Source organism: Giraffa tippelskirchi, chromosome 12, assembly GCF_054371585.1.
Source record: "Giraffa tippelskirchi isolate mGirTip1 chromosome 12, T2T-mGirTip1v1.2.pri, whole genome shotgun sequence".
Taxonomy (NCBI): Eukaryota; Metazoa; Chordata; class Mammalia; order Artiodactyla; family Giraffidae; genus Giraffa; species Giraffa tippelskirchi.
The window spans coordinates 146,171,462-146,189,653 of NC_137286.1; the positions used below are offsets into that span (position 1 = coordinate 146,171,462).

Here is an 18,192-nt window from a genome sequence, read left to right on the forward strand (position 1 = left end):
TCCATGGGATTCTCCAGGCAAGAATACTGGAGCGGGTTGCCATGCCCTCCTCCAGGGAATCTTCCCCACCCAGGGATCGAATCTGGGTCTCCGGCTTTGGAGGCAGATTCCTTACTGAGTGAGCCACCAGGGAAGCCCCTTGGCACCTAGAGATACCCTTAATAACTAGTGTGCCCAATAGTAGAGCTTCTTTCCAATAGCAGATACCATTCTGGAAAGGACCACATGGCATTTTTGCAGGCTTCTGTTCATCAAATAAAAGCAAGCATGTCCTGGACACTGAGGTGTCAGTATGTCTAAGAACAATTCCCAGCTTGCTCCTGCAGTCCTCACAGAGGGCTGGAAGCTGGCGGGCCTCCCTTCTTCCTGGGGAGTGAGAGCCAACAACCCAGCATCACCTGTAACTCTCACCAGCCCCTGGGGCCGTGGGGCCACTGTGCCCACGAAGGCCACTGTCAGTCAAGGCTGTGGTGATTTGTCAGTCTTCCTCCTCTGCAGGCTGGTATTGTGGGAGGCTGCCACTTGAACTTCAGGCTTTTAATAAATAGCCCGCCGTGTTCATCCACCAGCAAGAGTAGTCAATAGCAAGCACAAATCCACCTCGTTATGGTTTTTCAGCCTTCTCTAACACAGGTTTGCCCAGAAACATCACTCACACACTTCTTTTTAATTGATCTCATGGGGGTTACATGTCCAGATTGTAATAGCCTGAATTATTTAATTTTAAACTAGGATCAGCTGTCCTAAAACTACAGTCATTTGTGCATTCATGCTCTATATTGACCTTTTTATTTGCACTTCCAGGGGGCAAAAATCCTGTGTCTGCAACCTTGAACACTGCAAATACAAATCAATAATGCCTTGCTACGAGGTAAGTTTAATTATTTTGTTATCGCTTCTGTTTCCCATTCTCTTCTCTGTCTTCAACCTAACCATCCAGGCTTGCTATGCCTAAAAAGAAACCCTCTAAAGACCAATATTGAACTAAAAAGAAAAAGAAAACTAGATAAACAAAGTCCCACTGACAAAGTATATAAAGCTACCTATAGGAAAAAGTAGCAATTTTGTCAAATATATCAATACAAGTGTAAGAAAAAAATAGAAATGTTGTGATAGATGATATCCAGGAAATATACAATGCATAAAATATATGTATTAAAATTGACATCTCTCTTTTCCCACTCTCCCCTTCCAAGTAGCACTTACCTGGCTACCTGATACCATATTTGTCACTTTATTGTATAGGAAGGAAATGTGGCAGAGTGATTTGCAGAAAAAATGTTGGCAGGCCTGATTTTCCAAATCCAACTCAAATACTAGCTGTGTGACCATCAGAAAGTCATTCCAACTTTCTAATCATCTTGAAGTGAAGTGAAGCGAAGTTGCTCAGTCATGTCCGACTCTTTGCGACCCCATGGACTGTAGCCCACCAGGCTCCTCCATCCATGGGATTCCCCAGGCAAGAATACTGGAGTGGGTTGCCATTTCCTTCTCCAGGGAATCTCCAAACCCAGGGATCCAACCCTGGTCTCCTGCATTGCAGACAGACACTTTACCATCTGAACCACCAGGGAAAACTACCTCCTCATTTGCAAGTGGGTATAACAATACTTATCAAAATTAGAAAATAAAGTGATAAAAATATATATTTCTAATCTCGTTCTTGGAAAATGTCCCATATATGGAGGTCATTAGTAATACTCAGAGCTTCCCTCATGACTCAGCTGGTAAAGAATCCACCTGCAATGCAGGAGACCCTGGTTCGATTTTTGGGTTGGGAAGATCTGCTGGAGAAGGGATAGGCTACCCACTCCCGTATTCCTGGGCTTCCCTTGTGGCTCAGTTGGTAAAGAATCCGCCCGCAATGCGGGAGACCTAGGTTCGATCCCTGGGTTGGGAAAATCCCCTAGAGAAGGGAAAGGCTACCCACTTCAGTATTCTGGCCTGGAGAATTCCACGGACTGTATGGTCCATGGGGTTGCAAAAAGTTGGACACCACTGAGTGACTTTCATTTTCAATAATACTCGTAATTTATAAACAAAATGTAGACTGTAAACTGTACTTTTGTGACAATCAGAAGAGTACACACACATATAATAATTTAGTTTACCATAGTTATGTGAGTTAAAAGGGCAGAGGTGGTGAAGGAGTTGTTATTACTGTTTTCCTTATAGGGAAACACTCTACTGAAACTGAAATCCAGGAAAGAGGAATTCTATTACAAAATTTCATATTTTTCCATTTTCTAATATGTATTAGAATAACATGTTTCAATAATTTTGTAATTAAAGAGTCTATAATAGATACCATCTGTGGATTACCAATTTTTTTTAATCTGTTGTTGAATAATAATATAGCTATGATTATTTTGTGTTTACCATTAGCCAGGTCATATGAAAAGCATTTTACACAAATTCACTTAATTAATACTCACCGCAGCGAGGTTAGCTGCCATCATTATCCCCATTTTATAGATGAGGTAACTGAGGTGTGATTTGTCAGTGCAACACAGGCTGCAAAGGGCAGCCCTGGGCTTAAACTACAGGTTGGTGGCCGCAGAGCCCATGTTCCCGACCCCCACACGCTGCCCCTCCCTACAGCTCATCCTCGGCATTCAACACTGGGGACCGCATGGGAGCGATTCCATCTAGGGTGTGACACAGATTTTAACAGAGTGGTAAAGAAATGCTTGTGCTAATATTAAACTGAAATTATTGATCAAGTCTAAAATCCCGTGAGGCCATCAGTGAAACAAAATGATATTTAGAAAACCTAGATGGAAGAGCTGTGTCTGCAAGACCACGGGTGGTAGGACAAGGGATCACAGAAGGAAAGGCTATTAACCAAGAAGAAACAGTGGAGGGACCGTCTTTATTGTGAGCACTGTCTACAAATCCCTCCTCCACCCTGAGGGCCAATCTCTGCCGTCCATCTAAGGGAGGCACCACATGCCCTTAAAGGTGTCTCCACCACCCTGGAGGAGAAGGGGATGACAGAGGATGAGATGGTTGGGTGGCATCACCAACTCAATGGACGTGAGTTTGAGTAAACTCCAGGAGTTGGTGATGGACAGGGAGGCCTGGCGTGCTGCAGTCCATGGGGTTGCAAAGAGTCAGACACAACTGAATGATTGAACTGAACTGAACTGAACTGTTATCTCCATATATCCATTTATACATATAACCATATACTATGTAAATACATTTATACATTGTACATTACTTTTTATATATAATGTATGTATATATGTGTGCATGCTATAAATACAGGTTATGATATACAATATGTAATAGGTATATTTTATGCTTGTTTTCAAGACTCAAAATATCACTATATAGCTATTTAACTAAATCCATATATTTGTGTTAGCAAACATATCAGGAAAACAAACAGATCATGTAATAGAATCTCCTCCTTTACAGAAGAGAATTCAGTGATTTTAAATGCTTCTCCAAAAGATACAAGCTACGGACATAAACTGAGCTTATCTGTGGGAATTGCCTTCCTGTAAACAGAAGACATTGGGAACATCACTTAAAGATACAGCAAAAATATTCCCAACTTCAGCCCTGCTCCATTATACAAATTTCAGGGAACTATAATATATATATATTCATAATGAATGTAGTAGTCCTACAAAGAGAAAGAACATGTGAAAAAGATGGATAATTATGTTATAGTCTGCCAGTTTTCAGTCTGTACTTTAATCTTAAGGGTATTTAGAATATGTTTATAGAGTTACATCATATTTTTAGAAAGTAAAAGATTCATGTTTTACCAGTGATTTGTGTGTATGTGTTAAGTCACTTCAGTCATGTCCGACTCTTTGCGACCCTATGGACTTTACACCGCCAGGCTCCTCTATCCCTGGGATGGAACCTGCGTTTCTTGTCTCCTGCGTTGACAAGCGGGTTCTTTCACCACTAGTGCCACCTGGGAGGCCTGAATGAGTCAAACAGACATTAAATGACGCGTATCATTCACTTATAGACACCTTACTGATACACTTGGGGCAAACAGTGTCACCAAAGGTATCCCACATGGAGGCCTTCTCAACTCTGCTTCATTTATAAGAAAGAAGGCACACCCTGTGGCTCTCACAGCCGGATTCTAAACCGATCCTGCCCCAGTTAGCACCAGCCGGTGGGGCTCATCCTGCTTAAAGGGCACGTTCACGACCTGACCGAGGCAGAAGTCGAGGCCCCTGGCCTTGGCACCCCTGCTGACTCCCTCCCTGGTCAGCCGCTACACACCTCAGTTTCCTTGTTTGTAACTGGAGATGCTTCTATGACCTCACAGAGGTGGGGATGGGCAGGGGACATTACAGATGGCACCGGGCATAGTGCAGGGCTTCCTGATGTATGGCAGGGGGTCTGAGCCAAGCCCAGAGGATTCAGAATTCAATGCAGCTGTGGGCTGCATCAGAAGGAAGCTGTGTTTCCAGCTTTCTGTAGACTGCTTGCGAGGACAGAACTGTGTCTCGTCTTTTGTCCTGGGGAAAAGGCCACAGGGGAAAACTAAAAATACTTCAGAGGGAGGATCTGGTGAGTCCCCGAGGCCTTGCAACTTCAGACAGGGAGTGGGGAAGGTCAGGGCCGAGCACACCAGTCCCCCCCAGCACAGACCACTGAGTGCCTGCAGCCCAGGGAGGGCTGAGGGAAGGCAGGGCGGTTGGAGCCTCTGCAGCCTGGAGACCCCGGGGCTCCGCCTTGGCCCCCGTCAAACTGGATGCTTCATTGACACACATTTTGACCCCAGAGCTTGATGGCTCTCCTCCTCTCTAGCAGCCGCTGCTCCTGGCTCCCCAACCCTGCTCGCTGCCCGCAGTTTTATATCGTGTCTCTATGACTCCCTCTCCAGCTGTCACCCAGGCATCATGATAAATATGCCATTGCTTCGGTGGAGGGAAGGTTTTTCCCCAGGCAGAATGCACCATCAGGCTGGTCCATGGGGCTGGGTGCGGTGTGCCAGGCACCCGTGGGGAGGATGCTAAGAAGGGAGGAACCAAGACTGCAGAAAAGAAAAGCCAAGCACCCTCCCAGCTCTGCAGGCAGGCCAGGCCCGAGGAAGGCTCAGAGAGAGCCCAACTACCCAGGAGGTGCTGTTCAGAGAGGTTTTCCTCTTCCTACACATGACAGGAAAAGAGGCCACGTCGAGCTGTGAAACCCGCTTTAACTCGAGTGATTATCGCAGCTCTCTCAGGATTCTAGTTGGCAGCAACCACCAGAACCCAATCCATCATTTGGCGCGCTGCTTAATTATCCTGGGATCCATCCTCCACCCCCCAACCATTAGAATAGGCGCTGGAACAGGATCATACAAACTTCTTCATGCAAATTATCCCTCAACGTTTGTTTTGTGAGAGGAGGAGAAAAACGTTTGATTATAGTAAAACAGATTTGGGAAGCTCTCAGGAAACCCAAATCCACTTTGGATAACAATCATTCACTTTTCTCCGCTTGCTCAAATTGCCTCATTGTTAACCAGCGCATCATTCATTAGGTATGCCCCCTAAGAATAATGAACATAATTGTGAATAACGGGGGGGAAACCTATTTGAATTAGGAAAACAGTAGGCTTTAGAGAGTAAATTTAGAAGACCTCAGTCTTACTGCCTGCAACGGTGTAAGGTTATATAAAGATCTTTGTTGTTCAGTGGCTAAGTCATGTTTGACTCAGTAGCTAGCAAAACATATGGTCCATTAGAAACGATGTAGATCTCCTTCTGCGTGTTTGTTTCATTGCAGCAAACAGCAAATAACATGAAATCTGTCCTCTTAACAAACTTTTCATTGTACACGCCAGTACTGTTCACTGCAGCCGCAGTGTGGGACAGTGCACTCTAGAGGTTTTCCATTTTACAGAACCGAGACCCACATTCCCCTCCCCCTAACCCTGGCAAGCACCTCGCTACTTTCTGCTTCAAAGAGTCCAACTACTTTAGATACAGCATGTAAGCAGTAAAATCATGCAGTGTTTGTCTTCCGCTGCTAAGTCACTTCAGTCGTGTCCGACTCTGTGTGACCCCATGGACGGCAGCCCACCAGGCTCCGCTGTCCCTGGGATTCTCCAGGCAAGAACACTGGAGTGGGTTGCCATTTCCTTCTCCAATGCACGAAAGTGAAAAGTGAAAGGGAAGTCGCTCAGTCGTGTCCGACTCCTAGCGACCCCATGGACTGCAGCCCACCAGGCCCCTCCATCCATGGGATTTTCCAGGCAAGAGCGCTGGAGTGGGGTGCCATCACCTTCTCCAGTTTGTCGTCTAACGACTGGCTTATTTCCCTTTACTGTGTCCTCAAAGGTCATCCACACCCCAGCGTGTAGCAGGATACCCCTCTTTTTAAGGCTGAACAATGTTCCGCTATACGTATGTACCAGTTTCCTTTCTGTCAAGGGACACTTGGGTTGTCCCCACATCTTGGCTATTGTGAGCAATGCTGCAGTGAACATGAGGTGCAGACATCCCTTCGAGATCCTGATTTTAATCCCTTTGAATATTCATTATACACTGAGAAGTAGGCCTGCGCGATCATACAGCAGTTCTAGTTTAAATTTTTTTGGAGAATTTCTATATTGTTTTCCATAGTGCCTGTACAAGTTTATACTCCCACCAACAGTTAAGCAGGTCCATTTTTAATGACTAGATAAGAATGATGCATGTTTAAAATGTCCCAAGTTTACTTAAAAGAGCTCAGGAATATATTTAAATAATTTTTTTTTTTTTGCACAAATTACTATTGAATCTTCTCAAATCCTACATCAGTAAAGTTTGTTTAATCCAAGAATGTATTCTATCTTGGTATAATACATTCTTGTCTTGAAGGTTATTCTGGCTTTATGTTTAAGCTAAAGTTGTTTAGGCACAAGAGGATTCAACCAAATTCTTATATGTATAGGTCTGTTGGAGACATACCAATTGATTAATAAAAGAAAGACAGGGAGAGATAGAGGGGGGAGAAAAGGTTATATTGGCCACAGATGTGAGGCTGGTAATATTTCTGTTTGCTTATCTTCAAAAATGTGCCACTTTTTATTTTTATTTTTTTGCAGATATGGGGGAGAGCCTTGGGAAATAATAATCGGATTAGACCTTTTTTTGTTCTTTCCTTTAACATTAAAACTCAAGAGACCATACAGAAAATGCTGAATTCCTGTCTGTTTCATTGTTCAACAGTTCCTTCGGATTAGGCGTGCTGTCTGTCAGCAGTGGATAGAAGAAGGAAGAGGAGGTGGTGAGACAGAAAGGAGGAGGGGAGGAGGACTCCCTGACACGGGAAGAGAAGCAAGTGCATTCAGTGCGAACCACAGCTTAGTGCAAACTCCCGGCCGCCCACCGAGCCAGGTGCTGGGTTTCCCTTCGGTGCACAGACGTCTACTGTCCCCAGTAGACTGGGGGATCGTAGACTTCAATAGACCAGTTCTGAAAAGTTGAACTCGATTTTCAAATACTGCCAAAAATGTGGTATCTATCCTTTGATATTCTTACGGCTGGGGGCTTTCTTCTTAACATGAATATTGTTTTGGCGGTATTTTTTAAAGAACTTTCATTTGTCATTCAGTCGTTCACCTAAACTGAGGGCTGACTGTAGCTTGGAACTCTCCTCAGCCCTACTGCTGTCAACAGGTGGAGGGGCACAGTATGTGCACAGAGTTCTTGCTTAACTCTTCGAGAGGCGAACTGGAAGGTGCAGCCCAGGCCGGTTCAGGAAGATGGAAACTTTGGGGAAGGTGTTGGGGTTTCTGGGCAGCTGGTGGAAGAGGAGAGCCTGCTCTTTCCCGACTATTTCTCATCCTAACTGCCCCTCTTGGGTGTGCGATAAAACCAGCTCCCACTTGAAGCTTCATTTGGGACATTTTAGTTTCTCTGGCCCTGCCTGAGACCTTCTGCTATTCTATAATTCAGACAAAGGACCTTGATAGATTGTTAAGGTTTCCTTTACCAAACAAAATCTTTATTTGACACATTTCTTGGAGTACCTTTAATTACTCATCACTATTTATTAACTTTACCACTCTATTTAAAGTAAGCTATTATCTATTCTTTTCAACATCAAAGAGAACTTGCTGAAATCAGGCTAGATGGGCAGCTACTCTCCAAACCAAAAATCCATCACGGTGGCCCATGTGGGTAAACCCACAAAGACCACACTGGTGGCCCTGACTGAGCTTCTGCTCCTGGTCAACACGGTTCCTTGAAGCTCAACCTCAACCCACTGGTAGCTTCACAAGCAAATTAATTAGGACTGGAAAACTGAAGGGTTGGCCAGGGAGAGAGCTTACCACCAAGTCACGGCTAATTCCGGGAGACACCGAAGTTACTTCTACCATCAATAGTTATTCAAATTCTGTCTTTATGAAGGTGAAGGAGACTTACTGAAAGTTGGGGTTATTGCCAGTAGTGTCAACAGGACTCGGGACACTTCAAACAGTAATATATAGACTTGACCCCAACTGTGACACTCCTCCCTTGACACCCGGCTGTCATCATCATCAAACCCTAACCTGTAGGCCAAGTCTTTCCAATGAACTCATTCTCACTAGATTCGAAACCCTATGTCTTCCATGAATTATAGGGAATAACACATAAAAGCCGTATTCAGTTCCTAACATATAATAAGTTCTCCATAAAGATATGTTATCAGCAGGAGTAATACCGTTATCCATAAACCCCGAGATCTGCTGCAGCCTCCAGGACTGAGAGTTCGGTCATCCTTGGCCCCAGTTTCCTCCAAACCTTCACTGTGGATTGTTGGCCACAGAAACCGACTGCAGCAGGCAGAGTTCTAAGTTTCACAAGCGACAGAAACGGGCCTCGGCTGGTGGGAGCAGAAAATAAACGTTTGGGGACATCCTAACGTCCTGGAGAGGCAGACTTGGGGGGATGGGGCGCCGTACGGCCCAAATGACGCTGCGGGACCGACAGAGGACACGGCCACCCCCCACGGGGCTCCGGAGGCTCTGTCTGAGCTGCTGACCCCCACACGGGGCTCCGGAGCTCCGGAGGCTCTGTCTGAGCTGCTGACCCCCACACGGGGCTCCGGAGCTCCGGAGGCTCTGTCTGAGCTGCTGACCCCCACACGGGGCTCTGGAGGCTCTGTCTGAGCCGCTGACTCCCACACGGGGCTCCGGAGGCTCTGTCTGAGCTGCTGACCCCCACACGGGGCTCCGGAGGCTCTGTCTGAGCTGCTGACCCCCACACGGGGCTCCGGAGGCTCTGTCTGAGCTGCTGACCCCCACACGGGGCTCCGGAGCTCCGGAGGCTCTGTCTGAGCTGCTGACCCCCACACGGGGCTCCGGAGGCTCTGTCTGAGCTGCTGACCCCCACACGGGGCTCCGGAGGCTCTGTCTGAGCTGCTGACCCCCACAGGGGGCTCCGGAGCTCCGGAGGCTCTGTCTGAGCTGCTGACCCCCACACGGGGCTCCGGAGGCTCTGTCTGAGCTGCTGACCCCCACACGGGGCTCCGGAGGCTCTGTCTGAGCTGCTGACCCCCACACGGGGCTCCAGAGCTCCGGAGGCTCTGTCTGAGCCGCTGACACAGGCCGGGCCTCCCGGCTACACTCTCCCTGAGAAAGAAAGGAAGTGAAGCCGCTCAGTCCTCTCGGACTCTTTGCGACCCCATGGACTGCAGCCCACCAGGCTCCTCTGTCCATGGGATTTTCCAGGCAAGAATGCTGCAGTGGGTGGCCATTTCCTTCTCCGGGGGATCTTCCCCACCCAGGGATCGACCCCGGGTCGCCTGCATTGCAGGCGGACGCTTTACCATCTGAGCCACGGGGGAAGCCAACTCGCCCTGCTCCCCTGGAAAATGAAGGGCGGTTATCCCTCCTTCCGTTATGTCAGTTTCCCAGCAGCATGGCCTTTTGTGAAAGAAAACACATCTTGCAGAACAGAACACTCAGACACAGAAAATTTAAGTCATCTTCCTAAGGCACAAAATCTGTGGTTCCCAAGTCCCATTTCAACACGCTTTCTACCATACAGGCTGTGAAAGAAAATACAGACGAAAAACAAACAACTGATGTTTGATGAATAGAAAAGACGCTCCACAGTGACTCTGATTTTCTTTTTTTTTTTAAAAAAAAAATGACACTCAAAATGTTACCCAAAGTGCCCGCTGCCAATGTTGTGTCTGCGCACCGTGGCCGTGGGTTGGCATTTCTGTGGGATCTGTCATTGTCACAGTGGTCCTTCATAGCAGAGAAGCAGGGGCATTTAGAAAGACTGAATACATGAAACAGAACCCAAACCCAAGCTGTATCCCTGTGGATACACTCAGGTCACTGGCCCAGGGACTCTCAGAGCTTCCCCTGTGACTCTTCCATGAAAGAAAAAAAAATAAGGATGAAGATGGGTTCAGGAGGAAGAAATGAATTGCTCCCAAACAGTGCATAAAATGAGCGGTGAATCTGAATAAAACTTGGGTCTCTCCTTGTCTATACGGCATTCCAGTCGGGCTAACTTTACCTCTAAATGTGTTAATCGTCCCGTACATTTCTTGAAAAGAAACACTAATATGATCACCTACATAAACTACCAAGAACAATGGTGGTTACTCATGATTATTTTCACTGGAAGAGGAAATCATCCCCTACTCTTGCCGTTGCGTTAAGGAATGCTTGAACTGGACCCTAGTTTGGAGAGGCGGGGGTGGTGTAAGATACCCCACGGGGGGGACACTGCATGAGCAAATGCAGAGAAGCAGAGAGAAGCAGACTGTGCCGTCGAGGAATGGGCGGCAGAGAAGGCTGTGGGGAGTGACCTCCGAACCCCTCAGAGCACGAACGGGACTGCACAGAGACAGCCGTCCAGGTAAGAAATAATCCTTAAATTGCTTACAAACTGCCTCATAAAAAGCAAATGAGCTAAGGCAGCTGACAAAGACACAAGGAGTAAGGTAAAATATGACAATAATTGGAGAAGTATTGAAGAAAATACATGTGGGAGAAATAAAGGAAATAAATATCTAATAATAGGTTGTTCTGACCTAAGCTTCCTTTTCCAAAGCAAGGAAGGAAACACGGTCAGACCTGGGTGTCACGGTGCCTGGGGGGGGAGGACAATACTGCCCTCCGTGCTAGAAAGTGGTTAAGGGGAGGATCGACTACTCAGGACGGAGATTCTCTGCAAATCAACGTCAAATGAAAGTCGTGCAATGAAGCACAGGCTCAGCATTAGATCTATGTAAAACGGAGCAACAAAATCTCTAGGCCTGCTATTTGTATCCTCCTTCAGTGTTCACCAACGGTAAAACCTTAAATTAAAAACTAACGTTGACGTAAATCTTTTATACAAGGCGAAAGGCTGATGATGCTTTGAGAAGGGTCAGTGTGAAGAGAGAAAAGGAGAGGAAAAGGGGAGAGACTCCGTGACCGTGGAACCCACGGGGCTGAACGTGCAATCAGCTGAGGAACGCAAGAAGGCACAGGACCCCAAGGTTCCCTCTGCAACCACGAGCCATGCGATCTCACTAAGGAGGCAGGCAGCCTGGGGGATGGGACTCAGGACGTGGACGATGGAGAAAGAGTGCTTTGGATGTGCTGAGTGAGAGAAGCCAGTGGGACTTTCCAGCAGAGCGAATCGAATCTGCAGGCTTCCAGGAACAGCAGCATTTGGAGTCGGCAAAGGAAAGTGCTGGTTATGATACGGTCAAAAGTGAACTCCATGATTCAGACATAAAAAAGCATGAAAATCTGCCATTTGTGACAACAGGAAGGGGCCTAGAAGGCATTATGCTAAGTGAAATACGTCAGAGAAAGACAAAGACCTTCCTTATGTGAAATCTAGAAAACAAACATTTAAAACAGCTCATGATGGACACACAGACAGCAGACTGGTGACTGCTGGTGTGGGGAAGATGGGCAAAATGGGTGAAGGAGGAGGTCAAAAAAAAAAAAAAAAGAAAAGAAAGCAAGCTGACAGAAGACAAGAAAGGAGAGGAGAAGGGCTGTACTGTCTACACGGGAGGGGAGGGGAGGGATCAGATCCGGGAATGAGAGAGAAGAAAAAGACATTGCTGACGAGAACTAATTCTCAAGGATTTGTCTAATTATTTTCTTTCAAGGACACTGAAAATAAGCAAATAGATACTGACATTATGTCCCATATTACTTAGAAGGGCCCTTTTCACTCGAAGATTATATATGTTTTATGTTTTCCTGCAGTAATTACAAAACAATAAAAAACCACCTCTTTAATCTTTTAAAAGGTTTGAAGTATATTTTTAATATGGCTTGAAGGAGGATTAGATTTTAAGTTATTTTAAGTGGAGAGCAGTATCCCCAAACTATGTGTTTACTGGCACATCCTTACTGATAATGTCTTCCTAATACAGTCGATTCACACTCACACACTCACTAACACACACTCAGGCACCACTCACGCACAGAGGCGTTCGCGCACTCTGCTCTCTCTGTGATCTGCTGGTGCTCTGCCAAGACCAGTCTTTTTAAAATATTCATACCCTTATATTAGCTAAGGCAGAGGAAAAACCTTCTCAAAAATAGAACCTGAAAGTCTTCATTGCGAGCATCATGTAAACAGGATAAACTCCCCATGTGGTTGAGAAGTTAATTACTTGTTCTCAACACAGTTTTTCCAGCCTTATTTCCTAACACCACCCACCACTAACGCCACATTTGTTTTTAAATGTCCTTTTATTATTTTTATAATATATCACAATTATCTTCTGTGATCATATGTGTCTTCTAAGTGTTGAATGACCTTGTCAGTTTTTTTCCTGAACCATTTGAAAAAGGGTGTGTGTGTGTGTGTGTGTGTGTATATATATATATATATATATATATATGAGGATTCCCAGGAACCTCAGTGGTAAAGAATCTGCCTGCAATACAGGAGACTTGCAGAAGATGCAGGTTTGATCCCTGAGTTGCAAAGATCCCCTGGAGAAGGAAATGGCAACCTACTCCAATATTCTTGTCTGGAGAATCCCATGGACAGAGGAGCCTGGTGGGCTACAGTCCGTGGTGTCTCAGAGTCAGACAGAACTGAGCGACTGAGCACATATACACATATATATACCTGTGTATATAACCTTTTATATAATATTAGTCCTTATGCTCATCTCAGTCTTAAATCCAAAGAAGAAGGCTGTTGTCTTACATTGCAGCAATACATAACGCAGCCATCAAAGTCAGTAAATGTAACATCAATACCATGGTTTCACGTCACACACATTCCATAAAACCAATAATGTCTACTCATGTCCTTTATAACATTCCCCAGTTCTGAAACAGAATCCAGTCCACAAGTACAAAGTACTTAGTCGTCATGTCTCTTGAGTCTCCTTCAAATCTGGAACAATCCATGACACTGACATTGTGAAGACCGAGGGTAAGTCATTTCATAGGATGTTTCTCTTGGTTTGTCTGATGCCTCCGGCCAGAATAACGCAGAATGGTGATTCTCAGGGCACCATATTTACAAACACATACTGTCTACTCCCAGGGGTGATGTTCATTTTGAATTCTTGGTTAAGGTATTGTTTAACATTTCCAATGCAAAAATTACTACCGATACATTCCCCTTTAACTCTTGCAATGTGAAGGGAGAAACTGTGAGAACAAATACTCTTGTGAGATTTTAGTTTGTAAATCCCTACCCATTATTACTTAAGGCTATTATTAAGGTTCTAAGTGAAAATGAATGTCGCTCAGTCATGTGCGGCTCTTTGCAACACCATGGACTATACAGTCCATGGAATTTGCCAGGCCAGAATACTGGAGTGGGAAGCTTTTCCCAGGGGATCTTCCCAACCCAGGGATCAAACCCAGGTCTACCTTATTGCAGGCAGATTCTTTACCAGCTGAGCCACAAGGGAAGCCCAAACCCATAAGTTTCTAAGATGACCCATTATTTTTTATCTTTCTGGTATGAAACGTTCATCAGTCCCAGAGCATAGAAAACCTCCCCCTCTTGCCCCCATGCAAGCCTCTGCTACAGAATGTGTTCTAAGTGTTGATGTCATTGTCTCCTCCCTCTGTTGACTCTAAAAAGGCAGCATTTTGCCAGCATTTAACATTCTTCACTCTTGTGAATTATATTATTACTCAGGGACTTTTATTGAAAGAAATTCTCCAAAGTTTATCATTTAAGATTTAAAAAACAAGATGCAAAATGGAGCCAATTCGTAATCCCTTGAATTTAAGCATGTTCAATAAAATCACCTTCATAGGACCTAACAAGGACTGCCTATGAGTCTATGAGAAAACAAGGAAGAGATTTTGCTAGTCTGACTTTGCCCTGAGATCTCGGGAACAAAAAACGTTTCTTGCTCCAGGGTCCACTGCACTGTCTGGACACCTTCTGGGGACGGTGTACAGCCCATGGAATCACTGTATGTGGGCATGGCTTTAACCCTCACTGCCATTCTGCAGCAAGTGGTATCTGAATGAATCCTAGGCTAGAATCTGTGCAGTTTTGTCTCTAAGAGAAATGAGGGTCGGGGCATATTTGTAATTTGTATGTTCTCTCCTTATCTGCCACTCAGTTTCTGAACACGGGACTGTTGGAGAACACAGGAGCCTGTAAACCTCACAGGCCTTGGATCTGCACAGACTCACCCTCGCTGCGTCTCTTCTGCTTTGCATGCGACCCACGGCAGCTGCAGCGCCGGGCGTTGTGAGGATATCTGATGTAAACACAAAAGTTTCCATTTTATCTAGCTCTGAAAAAAAACGGTTGATAGGCGCTCTGGATCCAGTGGATCTTGGAAACCATGACCTCCTGTGTAGCTTCTCCAGATGCCGCCCTCAAAGATGGACCTCAGCATCCTGATGCTATTTGTTTCCAAGACCACATGGCTTTGTCCTCAGACGTTCTTGGACCATCCATGTGCTCTAGGCTGGAGGTAAACTGGCCCCGAGCCTGAAGGCTTTTGCAAAATCAGCTAGAAGAGGGGCAAGTGCTCTGAGCTCTCCTCCATTTGGAAGCCAGGTTTATCTCTCAGCCAAGTAGAGCCTTCACAGCTTCCACGCCTTGTTTCCCTTCTGTTCCACCTAAGAACTGCCAATGCCGACTTCTGAAATCAGCTGGCCCTACTGAGAGCTCAGATGGGTTTCTTTAAACAAATAGGCAAATGTAAGTGAATGAGTTTGACGAGTTTTAACAACTGTTTATTCAAATCTGAGTCAGAAAAAAAAATTTACTGAGCACGAAGTCAGTGGAAGGCACATTCTTTGGTACGTGAGGGGTGAAAGCACCGAATGCGATCAAGCCCTCGCCTCAAGGTGACCCTGGGACACTGAGGAGAATGACAACTTTATGTGAGCTGCAGCTGCTGACTCAGGTCACAGGCCCCCACCTCAAAAGCCAGAACCCCCTACAGAAGTGCCTAGATCTGCAGACTCAAGGCCAGGCACGACCTCACGGGTCAGTTCTGACAAACCCCCACGGGGCTGGAGACTTCCGCTCCCGGAAGAGCAGGGCAGACTCCAGCAGCATCACTGAGAGCCCAGCCCGGAACGTGGAGCCCGAATCTGCATTTTAACGTGTCTCATAGGTGATCCGGCTGCACAGTGATATTTGAGCAGTGTTGCTCGTTTTATTCCGTTTAAAACAGGGACATAACTTTGCAGAGTTGAACCCAGATGAGGAGATTGCACTTTATGCAAACAAGTAACGTATTATTTATTTATCCCTATCAAGCCCTAACATCCCTTAACTCTGCCTCATGTTGCCGAAAGTCTTTGAAGAACGTGCAGCTAAACAGCCCTGTGCGGTTGCAAGGGAATCAAAAGAAAACATTACCATTCCGGTCACTGGAGGCAGCACCAGCTGTTGTGTAATTCTGTTATAAAGCTATTTCCTGCTACTGGAGGGTTTGAAATAACATTTACTTGTATAATTCTAATTCCATTTAGTTTATCCATCCGGGGCCAAATAAAAAGCATAAATTAATCCACTATGAATATGTCAGGCAGATAACCATTTTAGAATAGGAGAGAATTAAATGTCATTTACAAATTCTTTATAACCTTATCAAAATACCTCTCCCGAAGATCTCTAAGCATCTATTGTATGTCTCATACTTGACCCATTATTATTTACCAGAACAGTATCTTCCGAACTTTCTCAGTTCTTAGCAAGTTCCGGGAGATACGGGGTATATTGGCACAGATGGCCTCAAAGAAGCAGCTTTTGAGAGAATGGAGGTCATATCCGGTCCTCGTGGAGGGTGGGGGAATGAAACGTCCTCTCTTTCTGCAATCCAGAGGTTCATTCTTAAATTCGAACATGCAACTAATCAATCAGAAGGCTTTACTGGTCTAAAATCTAATGGTTCTAAATTTATTTTTTGATTTCAAAGGTTTTAGAGATGCATATTGTAACATAAAGCAGCTGTGAATATATGAATATGTATGTCTGTGAGAGAGAGAGAGAGAGAATTGTCAAAATAATCATACTTTCTCAAACTGGGAATCTTCATGAAAAAGGAGCATTGCCAGTCACCTTTTAAGTTCCCTCTCTGCCTTCTGACTAGGTTCTGGAGTAAACATCAAACCATGTCCTTCCAACATGAGGCTGTTCTGTGCAGCAGGCCTTCCTGGGTTCACCCTGGCTGCTGGTTCTCACCCTCAGGGGAGTACGGTCTAAGCTTATTCCTGAAGGCTGGACCCTGCTCCTCTTCAGAGTAGCTCAAGTGAACAGCCACATCTGAAACCATCTGAACACTGCAGATTGCTACTCTGTCTAGAGGGACAAGATAGAGTATGCCCCTCTCCATTGATTCAGATAGGGCTTATTCAATAGATAGGCTCAGCCTATCTATTCAGCCTACAGCTTATTCTGCTCCACGGTTGGAGGGGTGTCAAGGGCAAGGGGACTGGGCTTCTCTTTTGATCAGTCTTCCTAATCCACTGTCCGGCTAGAGGCAGCAGGCCCTCTTCATTCTCTGCATCTAAGACGGGGTCGTTAGACTTCTGAGCCTCAGGCCCGCGTGCAGCTCAGGCTGTGACAAGGCTCAGAAGTCAGGGAGCTGATGCTGTCCTAGTGGGCCCATTCAGGACCACTCCCCACAAGAACTGTGTCCGAATCTAAAGGAACACGACAGCTGTGTTTTGGGAGCACGGTTATGTATGAAATCACCAGTATGGTTTTCAGTTTTACATTGACCCATATGGTTCAACAGGAATGTGAATGCCTACAAACAGGGCATTTTCCTTGCTTTTTATTTTACATGGAGTTGTGTCTAAATCAGGAAAGAACAAGAAGATGAGACTGGTTATACTGAGAGAAAAAAAAAATATAGGGAACTGTGTCTTTGGATGAAGTGCGAGAACAAACGGAAGAGGCAGAGATGGAACAAATGAAGGAGAATCAAGGGGAAAATGCAGACAAACCACAGCAACTTGAAATATGGGTGGAGGGAGGCGAGAGCGGGAACAGAAGTTGGGGCTCAATTATAGAAACAGGGAAACGTGTGGAGGAAGCAGCGTCCCCAAGAGGGAAGGGAAAAGCGCAAAATCAAAGCCAAGTGGCCACAAGAAGGTATGCCAGCAGGAGGAGGGGGTCAAGTAGAAACAAATCCAGAAGGGATCCCTGGCTAAAACGGACTAGAGAAGAGACACAGAGAGATTCTGTAAAGAACAACATTCCTGGGGGTTGGAAAGCCTCCTCTCCACGCCTACATCTGCCCCAAAAATTCACTCTTAAACCAGTACTTATTCTCAGCGGGCTTCAATTTTCTCACCTGTGAAACAAGACCGCTATCATGATGATAAAGAATGCACATGTGTATATGCATCAGTATCAGGATGTGGTCTGTTTTATTTCTCCCCCGGTAACTTATTACTTCTCAAGGCTTCTATTTCTTCCAGTAGGAGAATAATTGGGTTTTTCTCTTTAATGTGATTGTTCTTGAAATTGATAAGCTCAAAATACTTTTCCCAGGCAAAAACTTTGAATTCCCCTGTGAAACTTTGCAATTGATTTTAGTGACCTCTAGCAGCCTCTTACAGGAATAGACTTCAAACATTTACATTTTTAAAGGGCAAAGAAATGCTTCTCAAGCTCAAAAATCACCAACGAATAACTAGAGCCTCGCTCTTCAGGTAAAAGATAATTCTGTTTTTCCAGATAGAATAAAAGATGTGCTTATATCCTAACATACATGAACTGTAATTTACTTAGATAGAGGCCAGTATAGTCTTTCCCTTCAAAGGGCAGTAGTTAT

The 18,192-nt window shown here is 45.3% G+C and overlaps 1 protein-coding gene and 1 long non-coding RNA gene across 2 annotated transcripts in view; one reads left to right on the plus strand and one right to left on the minus strand.

Moving 5' to 3' along the window:
- The window catches only part of NALF1 (NALCN channel auxiliary factor 1), a 588,087-nt gene that overhangs the window by 304,614 nt on the left and 265,281 nt on the right, over nucleotides 1-18,192 (minus strand). The window lies entirely within an intron of this gene.
- LOC145530317 (uncharacterized) lies at nucleotides 4,337-17,768 on the plus strand. The gene is made up of 3 exons (XR_014071654.1): nucleotides 4,337-4,545; nucleotides 7,176-7,343; nucleotides 14,509-17,768. It is a non-coding gene; the product is annotated as an uncharacterized LOC145530317 (long non-coding RNA).